Source organism: Mustela lutreola, chromosome 1 (genome assembly GCF_030435805.1).
Source record: "Mustela lutreola isolate mMusLut2 chromosome 1, mMusLut2.pri, whole genome shotgun sequence".
In the NCBI taxonomy this organism is placed as follows: Eukaryota; Metazoa; Chordata; class Mammalia; order Carnivora; family Mustelidae; genus Mustela; species Mustela lutreola.
Window position 1 is genome coordinate 60,620,984 of NC_081290.1, and position 16,080 is coordinate 60,637,063.

At 37.0% G+C, this 16,080-nt stretch overlaps 1 pseudogene; it reads right to left on the reverse strand.

The window, feature by feature from the left end:
* Window positions 1–12,777: 12,777 nt before the first annotated feature.
* On the reverse strand, window positions 12,778–14,006 carry LOC131819357 (heterogeneous nuclear ribonucleoprotein A1-like; annotated as a pseudogene).
* Window positions 14,007–16,080: the final 2,074 nt, after the last annotated feature.

Genomic DNA, 16,080 nt, shown 5'->3' on the forward strand with positions numbered 1-16,080 from the left:
ACTCATTTGTTGCAGGGTAAAAATAGAGAAAAGGATGGCAGAATGTTTTAGATCTCTTTTTCCAGGGTCCCACTGTGGCAGCTGGGTTGGGGTAAACATTTTAACTATGGATGAATAATAATTTGCATACTTGAATGGCCTTGCCAAATAGACTCTCCATAGACTTTGGTGATGAGTATTTAATTAGCAGAATGAATATGCTCCGATGGTAACTCTTCTGGCCCAAGACCATTCCTGTTTTCTCTGCTTTCCATGGCAAGTTCAATAAAGGTTTTATGAAGAAACAATTTGTCTCAAAACCACTAAGGACACAAAGCTAATCTTCCATCTGTCAGCTTCTCCCTTCCATAGTGAGATGTGTCTGTGGCTGTGGAGGACCTTCACCTACAGGTCCATCCAAGGGATACCCTTGGAGTACTCACCCTTGAAGAGTATCCAACTTTTGGCTTCTTGACATTCCTTACACCCTCCTCCCTCCTGTTTTAGAGATGCATGCTAGTTTGATTTTAGACCCCTCTGAAAGGTGGCAGGGACAGACTGCCGAACTTTCCAGAGCTGATAGGCCAATTATTTCAGTTTTAAATAGGTGGCATTTTCAACACATCACCTGAAAATTTTCTTATCATTTGTCAGAAGGTTCAGTTCATGCTAATCCTCTGGTGGCTCTGTGTAGGTTTATAGGTTATGCTACCCTCCTCTGGAGGCTCCATCTGTTGTCCTTCCCTAATCAACTTAACCACTACTCTGTCCATTTCCAGTTCATTAATTTCTTTGTATTCTTTCTTGTCAGTGTCCCCGTTGTTTCTCAATTAGTATCAGTAAATTTAAGGCAGCCTGTCCCAGTTTCTGGGATAAGTGCCCCCCTCAAGACTGTGCAGGACAGCTCAGGGTTGTCACAGGTCCTGGTACATGATATGTTCAGAATATTCAGTCTTCTCTGGCTTTTCTAGCATCCAACTTGGATTTATGTGTGGCTTTTTCTATGACAGTTTTCCTTGTGTGGTTATTTTGATGGTCAACCCTGATTTTTTGATTTGTTTCCCAATTGTTCCCTCTTACATTTGTCCCTCCACTCCAACTTCCCGTCTAGAAAGTGTTTCCCAGATGTCAGCCAAGTGAGAGGATCCAAGCAGTCCTCTTCACTTGATTATTGGTGCTGCAGAGTCACGTTTCACAAGATGGGTCATTTCCATTGCAATTTCGTTTCCGGGCTTTCAATTTTCTCTTCTTTCCTTCCTTACCTGCTTTTATCTTCAAGTAAATGACTGCTACATGCCAAGTACCCTAAAGGGCATTGGATAAATACAAGCAAACAAAGAAATAAATGAAAGCATGATTCCTACCATTGTGATCATCATGGGGAACCAGAAGTCTAGTAGCAAGAATTGCAGAACTCAATAAGCACTTAGGCCACAAATTCAACACCAGTATCTAGAAAGCATGTTTGCTGCTAGACATTATTGTGAGAAAAGAAGGTTGAGGAGACTGTAGAATAGTAACTATGGTAACTCACCTTTATATACAGTATATTTATATTTTAAAAATATGTATGTATTTATATATATGTGTATGTATATAATATTCATATATATATATATATATATATATATTCAGTATATTTCTGAATCGCCCCCTAGTGGGGAAAATAGAGACAATATATGTCAGCTTTACAGCAAGAGTTTATAATAAGATCTTAATATACTGGGATAGGTGAGAAATATTTCCTGAACAAGCTAATATTTAAGCTTAACATGGAAAATAAATTGAATATCATTCACTGGAGAAATAGGAGAATATTCCAGGTTTATGATCTTATATAGTAGGCAATTGGTTTTAAGATCAACTTATTTTTAAGGTGTTTTAAATTTAATAATTTATTTTTTTAAAAGAAGGAGATTGTTCAACTGAATTAAATAGAGACATAATGAAAAAAAAAACTTTATGGGTCAAAACAACTATTTGTTTTCTAACTCTGGTCACACACAAAACCCAACCAACTGGAGGACAGCTAGGATACCCTAAAGAAAAGAGCATTATTTCTCAGAGATAAGGGAATTGAGTTGATATAGTTATCACAGGAAGAGTGGGGGCATATTTTACTGTCTAGAAAAGATACACAGTTGCTACTTAAACACTAAGTGATCGGCTCTTTGACGGCAAACCTAAGGAGAAAATATTCCCATGTCCAGTTTACAGATGAGAAAGAAAAGCAAAAGAAGGTAATTGATTTGCTGAAGGTCAAACTATTCTTGGAATAGAAACTAAATTAGAACAAGCTCATTCGCATAGCAGTTCAATTATTTTTAAACATAACGAATAACTTGGAACTTTTCTTAGGTTATCTTTTTTTAGACCAGGGTGCCTCTCTATTTAACTCATTCTCATTGTCCCGTGCTACTGGTATACCCTTCTGTGCTAATTCTTCTCAAGAGCTTTGTATTCTGTTGTATCTCTCTGTCTCCACATGACCACATCTGACTTTTCCTGTTTACTATGTAAATTAATCCTCACAATAGTCCTGTGAAGTGGGAAAATATAGTAGTTATTATTCCAGAGGTAAGGAAAGTGATGCTTGAAAATATTAAGTAACTTTTCCAAGGTCATCAGGCTTTAAGGAACAGAAAAGGAAAAAAAAAGAAGCCAAACACTTTTATTGCAAAATGCAAGATTCTTTTTTGAGCTTCATTTGTAGCATTAAGCCATGACTATGTCTTGGAACCATCAGATAAGTTTTACTTTATATTTAAACCAGCTTTATATTTCCAGAAAAATTGGGAAGATAATACAAAATGTTCCTATGTATATCCAACATAGTTTTCCCTATTATTAACTTCTTACATTAGGTTGGAAATTTGTTACAACTAATGGACCAGTGTTAATATGTTATGATTAACTGAAGTGCATACTTTATTCAGATTTCCTTATTATTTTTATTATTATTTTAGATTTTATTTATTTGAGAGAAAGAGCAAGAGAGAGCACAAGCAGGGAGGAGGGCAGAGGGAGAGGGAGAAGCAGACTCTCTGCTGAGCAGTGAGCCTGACTCAGGTTCCATGATCCTGGGATCATGACCTAAGCTGAAGGCAGATGCTTAACTGCCTGAGCCACCCAGACACCACTTCTTACTTCTTACTTAATGTGATTTTTCTGTTCTAGGATGCCATATTATATTTAGACTTTTAAGGCACATCTTGGTTATGATACTTTCTTAGGCTTCAACAAGATTTATCACTGCTGATGTTGACCTTCATCATCTGCCCGAGGTAGAATTTTCAGATTTCTCTATTATAGAGTTATTTCTACTTTCTTTCTACACTGTACTCTTTCGAAGGAAGAGAGCAGCCCACACTTGACTTGGGAGTTACGCTGTACCTCAAAAGCATGGACATTCTGCATAGGTTACTTGAAATTCTGCTTGGGAATTTTTTCTCTCCTCCCCTGTACATTTACTCAGTAATTTATTTATATCAGTGTCGACTCACAGATGTTTATTTTATACTTTGGACAATAATTCAGTATTATTTTGTTTTGTTGCTCAAATTGTTCCAGTTTGGGGCAATGGTGTTAGTTTCTTTTGAAGTCAAGTTCAAATTTAATTTAATTTCAAAAATCATTCTTTCCTAGTGCATAAGCAATTGACAGAATTGTTTATATTAACTTTGTATCTTACAAACTTACTACATTCACCTAGTACTTCCAAAAGCATTTTTCTCCATTTTTAAAATTTCTTACGTAGGCAGGCATGTATGTGAATAAATATTTTGTTTCTGCCCTTGAAATCAGTATATTTTATCTTATTTTCTAATAACATTGTACTATGTAGGACTTCCAGCAAAATGTTGAATAGAAATGATGAAAGAAGGTGTCCATGCCTTGTTTCTGATCTTGGAAAGCTTGTAATTTCTTGTCCTTAAATAAGATATTATCTGTAGACTTTTTGTAGGTGTTCTTTGTCAAGTTGAAGACGTTCACCTCTATTAGTTTTCTGACAGTTTTTCTTCCGTTTTTTAAAAAATCATGAATGAGTATTTCATCGTGATGAATGCTTTTAATGTATCAATTGATATAATCATCTTTTTTTTTCTTCTTTAGACTATTGATGTGATTAATTACATTAACTAATTTCCAAATGTTGAAACAACCTCACATTTTTGGAATAAAAGCTCACTTGATCATATCCTGTAATTATTGTTATATATTCTTAGATTCTAGTTGCTAATATTTGAGGGGGTGGGTTTTTATATCTATGTTCATGAGAGATACTGGTGTATAGTTTTCCTTATAATGTCTTTATGTGGTTTTAATATTAATGTAGTATCAGCCTCAGAGAAAGATTTAGGAAATACAAATTTCTGGCTTTAGTGATCTCTCTCTCTTTTTTTAAAGTAATTAATTATTGATTTAACTCCATTAAGGTATTTAGTCCCATACCGATGATCTGTTTCTCCTTGTGTGAGTTTTGGTAGTTTGTGTACTCCAAGGAACCCATACATTTCACGTTATCTTTGTGGATGTAGAGTTGTTCACAGCATTCTGTTCCTTTTTTTTTTTTTTTTTATGTTGATGAGCTCAATAGCAATGATCTTCTCTTTCACTTCTGATATTGACAATTAGTACGTTCTCTTGTTCTCTCTTCTCCCTCCTGCTCCTTGGTTAGCCTTTCTAGAAGCTTATAAATTTTATCAATATTTTGAAAGGAACAGCTTTTGATTATGTTGATTTTTCTCTATTATTTTCTTGGTCTCAATTTCATTGATTTTTGGTCTTCTTCTTCTTCTTCTTCTTCCTCTTTTTCTTCTTTTTTTTTTACAGTGTTTTTGGGCTTAAATTGATCTTTGTATTTTTTTTCTGTTAATTTCAATGCAACAAAAATCACACACGGCACCCCCGACTCCATTAGATTGGAAGTCGATGCTCAATATTCAACTACATTATCTTGTCCTTTAATCAATGAAGATCACAACTCCAGTAACCAAGCTTTTTCTAAATTTCCAGAGATTGTGTTATTTGTTCTTTCTTGGACATGGATCACATGTCACATCTGATTATAGTTTTCTATAATTGAGCACTGTCGGTTCTATGAGATAGACGATTTCTTGACTATAAGAAGTATTGTACCGAAGTTTGCTGTTTTAACCACACCCAATGTTGTGTTTGGAACATAAAAGATATTCAGTAAATATTTATTCAATGATTCTGAATTTTATACTGTGGTGACCTCAGAATATAATAATTCAAACAGTGCTTTCCCCAACTAGAAGTAATGTATCTGGTCAGTTTTTTCTAGAGGGAACGGGAAAAAACAAAACAAAATAGGGAAAGGTTAATGTAGACAGTAAATTTAGTAGAGAAGCCTTCTTCCTCTAGTCATAGGAAACCTGTAATAGGATGATAAAGACACCACACCTTTACCCCAGTCAGATAGTAATAAATATTTTTAAATAATCAGGAGTTTGTTATGTTTCTTCCACCAGGGTAAGTAAGGCCCACCCTTGGTTATCTGGGTGAATGTGGATCCAAAGTCCACATCTGTTTCCTTTGAGAACGAAAGAGAAAACTCTGAAAGGAGGAAAATAAGGCCATGAACAAAATCAGAGGCATTGTTGGGCAGCTTAACCTGATTTTCTATTTTAAATTAGCACTGTCCTGAACAGAAAAGCAACACTTTGTACTAATCTGTATAATAGCACACACCCGATTACACAAGAACTCCAGTAACAGACAAGTTCTTCATGGTAGAGATTCTTACTGAGTCATATTTATAATTTTAGTATTCCATAACATTACTGAAATTTATTTTTTTGTCTTATCTCTTCATGCAAGTAATACTTACCAAATATGCCAGAGCAGACACTCAATCTATCTGATATTCCTAGAATGTATCAACAAAGCTCAAGGTCCTAGGAGTCATCTTTTTAAATGTAATCATCTCAAAAGTAGTGCCCCTGTTTCCAGGTCTCTGTGGGAGGGTAGGAGTTTAACTTCATAAGCACCAGTTAGCAAACACAGGTGGTCTAATCACATTGATCAACCTATTCCCCCAGCGGCCCTCAGTACTTTTCCATTAGTACACACCAGCATATAAAAGGCCTCCTGATTTTGTTTCATCAGTTGAGTCAGTTTATGCTGAAGTGGTCTCTGACTTACGCAGTAGTCTGAATAAAATCTGTCTTGCAATTTTTAGCATGTCACCTGTGCACAATTTTTCTTTCACACTAGCCATCTATCTAGTACTTCTCCCCCTCTTATTTAAATAACATGAGCATAAACGGGGGGATCCACAAATAATTGTGCAATTTTATAAATCAATTTTTATGTTATTACTTAACACTGCTTCTAATGAAGTAGAAGCAAAATTGGAAAATTTGCATTTCTTCCAACTTGGGTTTCTCTTGATAATTAAAATTTGGTTTTGAATATCATTATCCTGCCTCTAGTTTCTTTCACTTGGTAGCAGCTATAAACATGAGCAGCTCTTACCTTGCAAAGAGGTCCTGCCTCCTGCAGAGGGGGTTTCCCACACTTTAGAAGATCAAACAAAATGATTTCCACATGGGTCATTGCAATCATGCTCATTTGAATCTTGATTTTTCTTGATGTTAGAAATCCCATTAATAGGACACAAGATGCATATTAAAATGGGGAACTGAGTTGAGATCAAAGGGTTACCTTTAGTTAAACAGTGATTGTTTTGTTGTTTGGTTTCATGTTAGACTTTTCTCCCGAAACCACTGGATATCTAGGCACGGAGACTGGGTGGTTTAGTCTTGGTACACACACGTATTATAGACTAGGGAGTAGGCAAACACTTCAGAGCAGTCTTGACTTGTCATGCATTCCCTGAGTCATCTAGTAATGTTGCATGACACGCACTCAAATGGACATTAGGATTATAGATGAAAGACACAGCCCCTGTCCTCAAGGAAATTGTGAGTTCATGAGAATCAAGGTACTTTAGAGAATGATAACGGTTATGAAAGAAGTAGAAGCACAGAAGACGAACAATCATGTGTCTGGGAGCCTCTGACCTCCTTAACAATTACTGGATAATGTCAAATTAACAAGAATCTCCACCTAGAGATTCCTTCCGGTAAAAAGGCAATTATTTCCAACCATCAACTCAGAAAGGAAAAACAGAATTTTACTTTCTGTTAAAGGGAAGGTAGAACAAGCCGTGTGTGCACACACACACACACACACACACACACATCTATGCATAAGTGCTTATTTGTTCATTCTGACTTCAGTGTCATATAAAAGAAGGTCAAGGCACTCTTCCTATTTGCCCTCTGTTAAAAGCTTTCAGAAGTGACCTGCTGAAATGTGGGGTTGCAGAGTGTAAAGGGTCAGTTCTTTAGAATTTATAAATCCCCTGAAATGCAAGCTTTTGTTTTAGCCAACTATAGGTATTGAAACCTAGACTTATAAATAATAGAAATGCGGTGCTCAGAGGGTCCTCTGAAATTATCCAAGGCAATTAAAAAAAAATATTAAAGTAGTGGAAACTACTCTTCTAGAAGCACTGTTGCTGGGCCCCCAATCTATGAGACACAAAACTGGCCAAGACTCAGTCTTGGGTGCCCCAGCAGGGTAGGAGTCTTGCCCACCTGTGACATTTTCTTGCAAGTGGAAGGGCTCCATTAGCATAAACCTCTGTGCCTTCTTTGATTCCCTCACCTTCCATCCTTGGAAGATGGGTTGCACATCTGATTGCTGCATGTAAAAGCAAGAACAGAGCATAGATAGCCAAGACACTCCTTTTCTTCCTTGGAGAAGGGTAAGCTTTTTAAAGTGGGAGTTTCAACAGCAATTGGATGTACAGTGAGCTCATTAGAAGGCCCAGTCACCATGGGGATAGACTGTCTTCCAGCGCTCTTAGTTAACAATGGGAAGTCTACATGAAAAGTCAAGCATTAGGAAGTCCATTTCACCAATACTGTCTGCATTTGGTAATAACAGCAACACTATGATTTCTCTACAGACACCACACAGTTAACAGTGCTGGTAAATGTTCACAAACTAACCCTCCAAGGAAAACAAACAAACAAACAAACAGATCTGAAGCTTCTGCAGAGTCCCGTGGCATAAATAACCCCACCGTGATTTACTTCAAGCTACCACCGCAGATGCCACTGAGGATTTGGGAATATATATATATCCCTCATTAACTGACACAGGGTGGATGCAGCTTGGCACTATCCCTTTTTCTCTTATTTTTACCTCATTTCTCAATGGCTGCAGAACCTGGTCATACAGGAAGGCTCCAATTACAAGCCTCTCTGAAACACTGATATTCAGGTTTCCTGAGTTCCAGATGAATGTGCTTCACAAGACATTACACTGTCACCTGGAAACTAGGATTTTACTACATATTATATAACTGAATACAAAATGATTATATATATATATATACACACACACACACACACACACACCATTAGTATATAAACAATATGTGTGTAATTTATGTGTAAATAATGACATATACAAATGTCTACTTGTATGTGTATAATTTCTGTATTTAAATATATGTAGTGTGTGTGTTACAGTTGTGATCACGCAGGTATAGACATCTGTTGAACCTAATGGAATACTTAAAATGAGTGAATTTGATTTTATGTAGACTTTTCTCAATAAAATTAATTTTTAAAAAGTTGGTTTATTTAGTTGGAATATGAATATAACCTAAATGCTAGTTCAAACCAGGCACAAAGAATGCATGAGATGATAGTGGTTAAATTGTTCAGCTACCTCCAGATCTTCACCCTTGTTAATTCTGTGTTTTTGCCCCGTATTATCCCTTTAGTGATATTGAGTTCCTATCCGCAGTAATTTGGAATAAAGAAATGAAAGAACGACCAGAGTATACGACCAGTAATATTGCTATTCAGAAACATAGATCAAATACCCTAATTTTTTCTTGTCCAGAGACAGTTGTCTTCTTTAAGCTATATTACACTCTTCGGATTCTTGAACTGGTATGGCTTGACAGGACACAATTACACACTGCTTGTCCTTGGCAGCAAATATCAACCAGGTGAAAGTTGCATTAGGTTTATAATTAAAATACTCCTTTAACATTGAAAGCTCTTCATAGACTGGATCTCAGCTAACTTTTTGAGCTTCTGGCACCTTAACTGATCATCTCACTTTTCTCTTTTAAACAAAAGTTTTTAAATATTTGTTTCTTTTTTATTTCCTCAGAGACTTCTATTTATTTCTTTCCCTTGGGCTATGGTACAAATTAATAAATACAAGATAAAATTGATCTCCATCATTGAAATTATATGAATTATAGCCATGTGGCTTCTAGATGCACACACACACACACACACACACACCCCCTCAGGTTTTCATCCCAACACATAGCAAACCATAAGATACTTTTATATGATCTGAAACTCCTTATTTGTCTATCACTGAATATTATCACCTGGCATTTAAATTATATTTTAACGGCATAAAGGTAAATTCCAGAAATAAAATTATATAGGCATCCTTATTCATACATAAGCAGGTATGATATAAGAAAGCAATTTATATGCTATTTTTAGCATTATGAGAACTAGCGCAATCCTTTTATAACTGTCCCTATAGGAGGCTGTGAATTCCTATGAATAGGAGTGCCATTGCTGAAAAATTTTCTGAAACCATTTTTTTGAGAGCCACCTCTGGAGCTAACTCTTCCCTATACTAACCAGTGACAACTCTTGGCAAAATCTTTGTCCTTTGAGAGTTGACTGAACATCTCAAAACTGCCAAAAGCATTTGGAACCAAGACTAATAAAGATGGCTTGCAGAGAAGCTGGGGACACTGCTTGGAATCAATGACTCAGTGTGACTGTAACATAATGAGGCTTTATTGTTCTCTGTGGCTTCTAACCTGTGTCTGAAGTCAGGGCCAAATGCAGAGTTCACTATGGAACAAATGCACATAAAATCTCTTCTTAATTTCCTAATTTGGACATACAAAATAATATGTAAATATGGACGGCACATTCACTCTTCTTTCTTATTTTTATTTCTCACTTGGAGGGTCCTTATTCAACGCCATCGGAACACAGTAATTCCTCACTTTGGCAAAATGTACTTTAAATTCCCTATACCATTTCCATGGAATTGCAGGTTTAAGACTTTATTTACCTTATCTGTAAAGTGGGCACATAAACCCTATGTTATGATTTTTGTGAAGATTAAATGATATAGCTTGTAAAATGTTTTTTACAGTATCTGGGCAAAATACATGTATATAACACATGTTAATTATCTTTTCCCTGCCCTTCTGCCCTCTTCTTAACTAATAAGTGTTCAGAATGTTCTAATTTATAAAATGATTTGTTATTTCAACAAATGGTAAATGCTCTAAAATCACAAAACAAACAAACAAAAATATTGCAGCCAATTTTCACCCATCTTAAAGCAGGAATGCCAAGTGTTTTAGGGATATTCACATTCCACACATGTCATCCTTTTGTTCTGACACAGGAGACTCTTTAGCCTTGTCAGATAAATTCCAAGAAAACATTATTTGAAGTAAAACATTTTTGGAACATTTTTATCATTTTACATATTTGTAGGTGATGATAAAATACCAAAGAGGCTAGGAGCATTTTAGGCATGTGTAAATTTATACAGACATGTTTTCTTATCTTTTTTTTTAAGGTTTTTATTTATTTATTTGACAGAGAGAGACACAGTGAGAGAGGGAGTATGAGCAAGGGGAGTGGGAGAGGGAGAAGCAGGCTTCCTGCTGAGCAGGCAACCCGATGTGGGGGGCTCGATCCCAGGACCCTGGGATCATGACCTGAGCCAAAGGCTGAAGTTTAAGGGCTGAGCCACCGAGGCGCCCCACAGACATGTTTTCTATTAGTTTGTTGAAAGATCTTATTTGTTTCCTCCTTCTCCTTCTTCTCCTTGTCCTTCTCCTTTCCCCTCTTCTTCCTCTTCTTCCTCCCCTTCTCCTCCTCTTCCTCCTCCTCCTCCTCCTCCTTCCTCCTTTTAATTTTAGGAGACACAAAGAAGACTGGTAATGAAAATGTATACAAGGCTTTTCAAACAATATTTATTTTGGGGTCCCAGCAAGCCCAGCTGCAAAAAGAAGGTGCTGAAATGCTAATGATGCCAAGTTTGAACTGTGCATGTGCCTGAGCAGAAGTTACAGCCCCAAGGAGCCCCTTGCTCCCACAGGCCTCCATTTGGAGGCAATGCAGACTCACTCCACTTTGTGAAGTGGCTGCACACTGTGAACACACAAGCAGAATGATGGCACTTGGATGAACCTGCCAGTCTAATTTTCATTTTCTCCCACAGGGTCCATAATAGCCACAGAACAATTCTTCCACCAGACTATTCTACAGATAATGGATAACACCTCTCCTCTGGAGATGCAACTCCCGAGAATGAATCATTCAATTATACAGTATATTTGTTTTCAAGGGGCAGGTGTGGTTTTGAGATGTGTTTTAGAGAAAGTAGACCAGAACCTGTCGTTACATAGAAAACATTCAGAGAATTCCTTAGCAAATGCAATGATTTTACATTGCAATTTGTATGTATGGGAAGAACTTAGAATGACTTTACCAGGCTTCTCCAGAGAAGACTTCCACCATGGATTTTTCATTCTGTATTTCCAGTTTTAGGTGTAAGCAGAGTGCCTGATGTGTCCAGCTGCTACATTTGTTCTCCATCTTTTAGGGAGAAGTCTATCCCTTTATTTTAGTTGATATTGTGCATTACATTTCCTGGAGTTATCCCAAAGACAGTTGAGAAGATTGCTTGGGATGAAATTTTGGGAGAAGGGTTTTTTTTAAAAAAGATTTTATTTATTTATCTGAGAGAGAGAGAGAGAGAGAGCAAGCAAGCATGAGAAGGGGGAGTGCCAGAGGGTGAAGCAGACTCTCTGCTGAGCAGGGAGCCTGATACGGGACTTGGTCCCAGGACTCCAGGACCATGACCTGAGCCAAATGCAGTTGCTTAACCAACTGAGCCACCCAGGCACCCTGAAAGAGATGGTTTTTAAGAGGCAACTGCACAACGCTTCAGGGAGAATACAGCTGTGGTGAGCAGACCTCATTCATGAACATTTAGTGTTGAAAGAGTCCTCAGGCTAAGATCCAGATGACCTGGGCTTAAGATAAGAATAACTTGATTGCTTTGCTTGAAAACATAGATTTTCTATAAGTGGTCCATTAAGAAAGAGATAAGGATTCTCAGAAATAAATAGATGAAAGAGTCTGTGATAAAGATAAATAGCCAAGTGCTAGCTAGGAGTCAGGGATGTTTTAAGATAAGACATTGGTGAGGTAGGTGTTTGGACTGAATTCTTTGAACCTACCTAGTACTTTAATTATTATAAGTTATTTGTTGATTGACTCTTTGCTATTACCTAGTTGGCATTAATCCCCAAATTCAGTTAAATTCTACTTGGAAACCTGACCCTGTCAAAGCCGTGCCTACAGGAAATTAAGGCCAAAATCTTGGGGATTTTTGTTTGTTTTATGTTTTTGTTTTGTTTTGTTTTGTTTTGTTGTTGTTGTTTTAAGACACATTTATTCAGCATCATGATTAGACTATTACATTTAGCAATCAACAGCATGGGTGCAAAAAAAAAAAAAAATCTACATTAAAACCCTTTGTTGGAATGCTTTACACTTTCCACAGAACAGAAACTAAAATAGCCTGCTATACTATACAATTAGTCACAAATACAGTCCTCGAGTTTTTTGCCCATACACATGAGTATTGTCTCAAACATGTCTTCTTTGTAACAGCTAGGCCCTGCCGCCACTGTGCTTGGCTGAGTTCACAAATCTGTTGTAACCTGTAGCTTCCCTGTCACTTCCCTGGCTCTCCTCTCCTGCTAAGCTTTGTTTCCTGGCTGTAATTAAAACCTTCTGCAACTATGGTAGGTACTGCTGCTGCTGGAACCACCATAGCCACCTTGATTTCATGGTTTGGCGACATATTGGCCTCCACCACCATAAGGGCCAGAGCTTCTGCCTCCAAAATTGCCTCCTTTCATGGGTCCAAAATTTGAGGATTGATTGTTGTAATTGCCAAAATCATTATAGCTTCCGCCACCTCCAAAGTTGCTTCCACTACCACCACCATAGCCGCCTCCTCCTCCTCTGTTGTTATAGCTGTCATAGCTGCCACTCCTGTCACAGCCACTGCCCTGGTTTCCATAACCCTGTCCACCACTTCCATAGCCTCTGCTTCCTCCAGAGTAACCAGAGCCGCCTCCTCCGTAACTACCATCATTACCAAATCCATTATAGCCATCCCCACTGCCACCATATCCACCACCACCTCGACTGCCACCAAAGCCACCTCAACCACTGAAGTTTCCTCCATGACCAAAGTTGTCATTCCCACCAAAACCATCTCCACGACCACCACCAAAGTTTCCAGAACCACTTCGACCTCTTTGGCTGGATGAAGCACTAGCCATTTCTTGCTTATAGAGCACTTTCCATACTTCACAGTTTGTGGCCATTCACAGTGTGGTATTTTTGAATGACAATCTTGTCTACAGAATCATGATCATCAAATGTTATAAAAGCAAAACCCCTCTTTTTGCCACTGCCTCAGTCAGTCATGATCTCAATCACTTTGATGTTCCCACACTGTTCGAAATCCTCTCTTAGAGGATGTTCTTCAGGGTCTTCTTTAATATCACCGACAAAAATATTTTTCACAGTTAAGTGGGCACCGAGTCTTTGAGAATCTTCTCCTGAGATAGCACTCTTTGCTTCCACAACTCTCCCATCCACCTTGTGTGGCCTTGTGTTCATGGTTGTATCCACCTCCTCCACAGTGGCATATGTGACAAACCCGAAGCCTCTGGAGTGCTTGGTGTTTGGATCTCTCATTACCACACAGTCCATTAAGTGTTCCCCATTGCTCAAAATGGCTCCTCAGACTCTCATCGGTTGTTTCAAAGCTAGACCTCCGATGAAGAGCTTCCACAGCTATTCAGGCTCTTTGGGAGACTCTGACTTAGACATGAAGGCAGTGGAAGGAGAGACTTTAATGATGCTTACACGATGGCATCCATGGGCAGAAAGCTATTTGTTTTATGTTTTGATTAATATTTGGTACTGAGAGGGGAATAGGCCCCAGGAAAAATGATAGGAGAAATGGTCAGAATTAAGTAGAAACAACATATTAGATTAAGAAGGAATTGAGAAATGGAAGCTCTTGTCAGGAGATCCCAAAATATTGGGAAGTGTGTCAATAATGTAGGTTGCCCACAATTTGTATTTGTATATGCAGGTTTCATTTTTATTTACTTTTTTTTTTTTTTCTTTTTGAGAAAGCAAGCACCTGTGAACCAGGGCAGGGACATGTGGGAAGGGACAAAGGGAGAAGGAGAGAGAGAATATGACCCTGAGATCATGACCTGAGACAAAATCAAGAGTTGAACACTTAATCAACAGGGCCACCCAAGGACCTCTTGATTCATTTTTATTTAAATGTCATTGTTCAGTATAAACCCAAAGTCTTGAAGTCATGGGATATCCAGGGTGCTGGCACAAGATAGCAATCTCAATATCTCCATTCTGTATTTATTAAAATATTTTATTCACTTTGCTATACTTCTTTGAGTGTGGGCATGGATTTCCATAGGCTGCAATTCAATTGCAAATTTCTAAGCATGATATTTGAGATCTGTGTGTCCACCTACTTCTTACCCACACTTCATGTTTACACTGTGAGAATTTTCAGTAGACCTATCTGCAAAATAAGTAATGAGTAAATAAAATTAAGAATTGTCCCAACTTGATCAGGAATGGAAACAACTTACAGAAATTTGTCATAACACCATTTCCCTAGAAGAGGAAGAGCGCCATCCTTGGTGATGAGAAACAGCCTTTGTGAATGGTGTAATTCACAGAATCTTCTGTCTGGGGAGAAATTAGTATTCCTGACAAATGCTAAGTGATTTTTCTGTTGAACTTTAACAGGATTAAGTCTTATTCTGGGAACTTTACCCATCCAGTTGACTGTCAGCTAATTCTCAGTCAAGAATTCAATGACCTTTAAGGAAATTTTCTTTTCTTTCTGTATCTAATACGATTATCTGTATCTAATAGATAATCCTACAAGTTTACCTAGTTTTTCTCTTGTGCTATAAGATACCTACTAAGAATAAATCTATTAATTGGCCCATTAGGGCTTTAAATATATACACATATACATATGCACATATACATATGTATGTGTGTGTGTATATATATATATATATATATCATGCAAAAATTATAATGAGACTTTGACCTATGCTTATAACCATACTATCTGGAAAGTTCTCTTTAATACAAACAGTAGAATATTTTGGTTTCCTCAAAGCAACCAAATACAATTCTGGAGCTCAGATAGTACCAGGCAACCAGAATTACATGAAATGGAAACAAACCCATAAAACAAAATAAAATAAAGGAAGATAATACTTGTGGTTTGGATAAAAAGTACTAGAATTTCCTGTTGGCAGTATTTAATAGATTTGTACTGTCTGAACAGGTAGGTACTGGATGCAGTTACTGAACATTTGAAATGTTACTTGTCCAAGTTGAGATGTGCTATAAGTATAAAATACAAATTGATTTTGAAGACTTTATTAAAAGATAGAAAGCAGATTATCTTATAATGTTTATAATGATTGTATGTTGAAATAACATTTTTAATATATCAGATTAAGTTAAATGTATTAATAAAATTGAAGTTATTTGCTTCTCTTAATTTTTTAAATATAATGTCCAGAAAGATTAACATTCCATATGTAGCTTGTATTTGTGGTACCCATTATATTTATATTGGAGAGTGCTATCAGAGATAACGGGAGATTTTTTTTAAATTAGGGGTTTTATTTTGTGTATTTTGTTCACTGGTTTTTATCTTATCATCTCTAAGTGAGCTCGCCATAAAAATTATGGAAAGTGTTTTTAACTCAACATTGTGTGGGGTAGTAGTAAATGAAGACTTCCATCTGATGGATGACTAATAAAATAAATAGTTCCTGGATTAAAGCATAGCAATAATTTTGTGGTTCCATTGGCTTAACACATATTTACTAAATGT